The 6,237-nt window shown below is 40.8% G+C and overlaps 1 long non-coding RNA gene across 2 annotated transcripts; it reads left to right on the forward strand.

Moving 5' to 3' along the window:
* The first annotated feature begins 393 nt into the window (after positions 1-393).
* On the forward strand, positions 394-5,827 carry LOC136303931 (uncharacterized). 2 transcript variants are annotated; one of them, XR_010724312.1, is made up of 4 exons: positions 394-610; positions 814-941; positions 1,660-1,750; positions 2,284-5,827. It is a non-coding gene; the product is annotated as an uncharacterized lncRNA (long non-coding RNA). The 2 variants fall into 2 exon arrangements; XR_010724311.1 differs by having other exon boundaries at positions 1,660-5,827.
* Positions 5,828-6,237: the final 410 nt, after the last annotated feature.

Genomic DNA, 6,237 nt, shown 5'->3' on the forward strand with positions numbered 1-6,237 from the left:
TTCTTTAAATTTTGAAGAAGGTGGCTAAAATTCAGTGTAATTCATCCCACTCAAACTCACATATCCTGAACTTTGGCTGTTTCAGGATTAAAGCAGTAGTGGAAATGAGCCGCTAAGAATCTTCTCACTCTGTCCTATAAACCGACCTTTCTGTGTAATATTGGCTCTCATTCCAGATCAGAGGACAGGCGGTGACAGCCAGGAAATAGTACGACTGCTTCTACAGGCAATCCAGACCTTTGAAAAAGAAGTTTGAGTCATTTATGCTCAGCTCAGGTGAGCTTTGCACATTTTATTCAGAGTTGAGAGAAGGTATTTTCTCTTCCAGCAAGAGAAGGTTTAAAACTCATTGCATATGGCTCTTGAGATCTTGCAGTGTTAACAGAAAATCATTAACTTCAGAACTGTTCTCCTACTGCAGTGGCCCATGTGTGATCTGATTAGTTTTTATTTTTTTAATAGTAAAACTGTAGTTTGCAAACAGAAGGCATTGGAATTGTTCCCCAGAGTGGAGAAAGTGATGAATCTGATGAGTGAAGATGAGGAAACAGTTGTTAGGCTTCAGGAGAAACAACAGAAAGAACTGTGGAACTTGCTGAAAATTGCTTGTGTAAGTAAAATAAGAACTCCCCTTTAACCTGAGAATATGGTTTGTAGCACAGGCTACTGAAACAATAGTAAATTGAGTGTATCCTATGGTTCTTTTCTTTCTTTTGAATCAGTATGAAAGCCAAGTTCCAGGTTGTCTCATATTCCCGGCTGCTGAAAACTAGTGGGAACAATTGCACTCTGAATATTCTGTGTTTTCTTCAGAGTAAAGTGCGTGGTCCTGTTACTGGCAGTCCAGAGAGCGTGAACACATCCCGTCTTGGTAGCTCAGGTCAACTGCTGCTGCAAGTCCCTTCTGGAACATTCAATTTATCAGAATCTGTAAGAAAAAGGTGAGGCAAAGTCTGGAGTTCTTCGGCTGCTAATGCCACCACTACAAAGCTAGTCTTCCTGCTTTGTGAAATAATGGCACACAGAGTTTCTCATATATTTACACTTTGTGTTCAGCTTGCGTTGTCAGCAGCCTTAGTTTACTTGGTAGTTAAGACTTCCTGGGGCTTTCAGATCTTCCATATGAAAATTGGGTATCATGTATGGCTTCACTTCCCCCAGCCTCAGTAACAAAAGTGGTTTTTTGGTTTTCTTCCTTTAATCTGAGATGGTTGGGCTCACTTGGAAGTACACTGCCAGCAAGAACTGTTGAAGTATTGTCATGTAAGGTCACAGTAGCTGAGCTGTGTCATTGAGACTGCTGCATGCGTAGTTCCGGCTTGCTTAAATGAACTGGGTTACCACTTGGAATGAAAGACCTTGGTTTGTTTTTTTGCCTGTTGCCCCATCCTTAAGTTTATAGGCTACTTAGCTTTTCCTCTAGCAACAGTGGTTCCACCTAATAAGAACCCAGTTCCATCTTGGAATACATTTCCTTTCCCCCATTTAGTAAATCAGGGGCTGCCACCAACTTTTCAAGTTGCAGTATGAATTACAAGCCTATGACCTGACTAACTTCAGTGTTCTGCAGCGTATCTGCCAGAAGTATTTCTTGATGACAGAGGCAGCATCTCTTTAAACTGCCACAGAAATTAATAGTGTAATAATTGCCCCTTTCAGTGAGGAGCTGCTGCTGGAATCTCGGAAACTTTGTAGCCAACTAGAAAATGTGATGCATGACACAATGAAGGATCAAGAGCAGAGTTTCTTGGTAATGTATTCACTCTTCTGTAAATGGACTAAGGAAGTGCCTGGCTTCGAAGTTCTGAATGTGCAACTTTGCCACCACTAATACAGCTAAATGAAATCTGCATTTTACTCATGGCCAAGGGGGAGAGTAGGAGATGCACAGAGATAGGAAGCACCGGTTCCCTCATAATCTGCCGCCTGACTTACTCTGCTTGCCAAAACTGGGAGCCACATGCTGGGAACTTGCTGCGCTAAACAGTAAAGGATGGGGCAAAGCACTTGGCTGTTGTACAAAACTACTGCAAAACTGCACACAAATTTGGGATGAGCGGGTGTCAGGGATCCTTAATTTAACAATGCAGAATATTGAAGAGAGAGTAAAATACTGGAGAGTGCAAATAGGTTGTTTCCTTAACAGCAGTCACATGGCTCATCATGAAATTGACCAACTTGTTCCCAGTAAATTTTTTATAACTCTTAGCACACTTTACCTTTATTTTAGAAAAAGCTCAACTGTAGCCTGGTGTTGAATTTCATTTATTCTTTCGGCTCTAGACTGGAGCTGGCTGCAGCTTCAGGTAGAAGAAACAAACAATCCAGAACAAACCCAGATGTAGAATCACTCTGGTTGCCTCTGAAGCCATGCTGCTTTGGGAAGCCAACTGTGAAAAGCTGCTGCCTCTGAGAAGGGAATATCAACTGCCTTCTACTGTCACCAGCTGCTTATGTGATACATATGGCTTAGCTTTTAGTATCCACTTCTCAGACACTTTTTCACAAAGATACACTAGGGAATGCCTGTTCTAACTGCTTGGAGAATGTTCTTAATTGTGCCTTAAGACAGCAGATCTCTGTCCTGATACGTCTTCCCTTGGGCATCGCCTGTGGCTGTTTTGCTGCATTTTGGGCTTTCTAATGAACAATGGACAAGGTATACCCAGTCACTGGTAGATGTCACCTTCCTAATGAACTGTGAACTTAATTGCTTAACTTTGCTGATTTGCACTTTTTTTCTTTAAGTGTAATGGTTGTACTTACCTAATACTTGTTTCCTGTATGGGAACAAAATTATCTAAAACATGTAAACTTTTGGTTTGCTCTTGTTGATGCGCTCAATAACACTATAATGGAAAAAGCTGCTTTCACTGTGCAGGTCTCTAAAACGTGAGAGGTGTAAGAATGTTAGCCTAGAAACCAAAGAAGGAAATCTTCAGTGTACAGGTATCGTGTAACAAAGCATTTGCAGATTATCTATTAACCATGCTTAAAGTTGCATGAAAAGATGAAAAAAAGACCAAAAACCCCAGCTGGATGGAACCTTGGTGAGAGTCAACACACACCAACCTTGTGTTCTGACTGTGACCAATTTATTTCCTTCTGTTCTAACCCCAAATTTCCACTACAACACAGAGACCTCCTTTTATAAAAGGCTGTGAAGTATAGGACATGCAAAATGCAATACAATAATGGGGAGAGGTTGGATTTTCTTTTGGTTTTTTTGGAACAGATTTAAAATACAGGAAACTGAAATGTGGCACAAGCATCACAACTTCCATGCATGCCTTCAAGTGTCTTCCTTTGTTGTGCTGGCACACTCTGGACTTCAGCAGTGGGTTAAAGTCATTCTTGGGCAGAGTAGAAAGTTCACACTTCTTCAAATTTCTGAGTAATATTAAGGCTGAAATGCACCGGGTACACTTTTCCTTCATCTTCCAGAGCACCACCAGTTGTTTTACTTAAAGCTGTGTTAGGCTTCCAGCTCAAGTCCCAGCTCAATTTTGTGACCTCCAGCACTGAAATTCTTGACATCAATCAAGCCTGAGAGGGTCAGCTTTACACCTACAAAAGCAAGTCACGAGAACCATCATGCACTGACATCCCAGTACAGTGCTCTTCCTCAGGTCCTTGACCTCACTAATGTGGCTTAGTTGCCACAGGAACTTGCATCCATAGACATACTTTAGTTCTCTGAGTCTGCGTAGACTTCTAGCTCCTTTGTTCATCTAGTCTGTTCTTAAGATGACAGTGAATTAAACCATAGTGTAGTACTTAACACCATTTGCTGCTACCAGTGAGAACTGCGTACCAGGTCGAAGGGCATGAGTGTAACCAATTCCAATGAGGCTGGCATTGTTCACTTTAGCCTATAGGAAAAAAAAAATCACAGTATTTATAAACTGTGTAAGTATTCATACAGAAGTATCCCAGTCCCCTGAGAAGGTGGCCTATGCATTAACACTCTTGAGCTACTTGGAGACCAACCTCTCTTAGAAGCATGTTCCAATCTTTTCCTTTTCTCAGGAGTTTTCAGCTTAAGCAAATGGTGCAAATTCTGCCTTCAGAGAATGCCATGCTGTTTTTCACTGCCTCCTCTATTATGTCTTTATATCTTTTAAAGAGCTACTTACTGCAGTCCCTCAGAGCCTGTCTTGTTCACATCACTCAGGAGTGATTTTCTTTTTTCTTCTAATGAGCAAGAAATACATGAATATGCAATCCCCTTTTTGCATTACTAAGTTTTGAGCTCTTAACAACAGTATTTCTCATTTTCAATTTTGGTTCAGTGGTCCTGGAACTAATTGTTGTTTTGAAACATAAATGCTTGCTACTTCAGTTCTTGGTCTTAAAACACACACGTCAGCTAACTTTCAACGGTTAACTTACTGTTAGGAGAAGGCTGTAAGCTCAGGTAAACTTCCACCATTGTAATTATAATATGGTTTTACATTATGGATTTAAGAATTCAAAGGACACTTTCATTGTCTTTTAAAAGACATTTTTCAGCACAGTAGCATGCTATTCCAAGCACACTAGTCAGACTATTTCACTATGGACAAAATTATATTTAAGATTTCTTTTCCTCCATAAGTTCACAAGTACGATGTGTGAGGTCCCAATTTAAATTTGAACCACAACAGAAGCCACAGTTCGCAATCTACCATACTTCCTCAGTAACTAGTTCAGGCAACTGCTTCATTACAAATTTTCAGTATTTAGGGGAGCTTGAAATACTCATTTCTGCAACAAAATTCTTACCACAACGGAAGTCTTCTCATCCATTTGGTACTTTCCAGCAATACCAAAACGTGTGTTGTTACTGCCAGCAGTCCATGCAAGATTGACTGATGTCTCAACCTTATTAGTAACCTTCTGATAAACAGACCCACCAAACTCAGTGCCGTCATTCCTGTTTGTAATAGATGCAAGTGTGTCAGGCCTTGCTTTGTTTAGTAACTCTTTAGATTAACCCTTCCCCACAATGATTTGACATTATCTCCTAAAATGAACCAAGAGATCCAATACTTCCCTGAACCCAGGCTCACTACTTCCTAGCTGGAGCTGGCAGACTCCTGCTCCTATTTTTTTTTTGCACAAAGCATGTTTTGCTTGCAGAACGGAACAAGACTTGCCAGAGACCTACAGTTTAAGGTTCTGACAAAAAAAACCAAACCAAGCAAACCAAAACCAAAACCAACCCACCCAGATAACCTGGTTGCTTGTCTCAAGTAAGCCAGTGTGCAGTAACACATAAAGGAGACTTCAGTTATGAGAATAAGACTGAAAACAATGCTGTTGCATTATAATCGTTTAAATACACCATCTTCAAAGCGTCTCAGGCCACCTGAATGCCAAGATTAGGGCTAAGCAGCGATGACAGCTGGAAACAAACACAATGCCACGCATGCCTTTCTCCTTCATCTTGGGCATTTCTGAGGGAGAAAGTTTCTGTGTGGAGAGTGTGATTGATAACTGGCTAGCTGCAAAAGGTCACGTAGACATGAGGGAGCTTTGCTGAGCACACAGGCACTCTCATGAGAACCAGCAAGGCAGCAAGCTTCGCATGTCCTTGAGCACAGCTGGGATACGATAACAAGACCTTGTAGCTGAAAGATATGAGGGAGAAGCACGGTAAAACAAAAACTTACTCAAACTGTGTAACCACAAAGAAATGTAGAAAGAGGCGTAGCTGACTTTTAGTCTGAGCACCAATCCTGAGCTTAACTTTTGAAATATGCATGAGCTTATTAGTGTTATTATAAAAGCATTGTATGAATTATCAATAAACGAGATTTGCCGATCACTCATATTGAGTGAACATTTCTCCCACCGCGGATTTCCCACAAGAACAGACTTTCCAGTTCTTAAAATCTTCTTAGTAGGAGGTGTGATGGTGCACTTTGACTATATTGTGGTCAATTCTGTCTCCTAATAGCTGGCATCTTCAGATTCTACTGGCGGTGTTGGGAATATCTTTTCAAGAGTTGAGAAGGAAAGTGTCTTTTAAGGATTCTGATCTTCCAGTGTGATGCGTAGATACCAGTCAACATGTAGACTGATGACAGGCACAGACAGTATTCTTGGCAATTGCTTAGAAAATAAACAAAACATCAGGCAGTAGAATAATCCTGTCAACAAGGAGGATAACAGTAACTTTTCCAAGGCACAAATGTCAATGTCACTTTCAGTTACATTGCAGGAAAAAATGGTAAAAGAAATGGGTGTGACCCA

This window comes from Chamaea fasciata, unplaced genomic scaffold (assembly GCF_029207755.1).
Source record: "Chamaea fasciata isolate MVZ Bird 193981 ecotype frontalis unplaced genomic scaffold, bChaFas1.0.hap1 SCAF_43, whole genome shotgun sequence".
Classification (NCBI taxonomy): domain Eukaryota; kingdom Metazoa; phylum Chordata; class Aves; order Passeriformes; family Sylviidae; genus Chamaea; species Chamaea fasciata.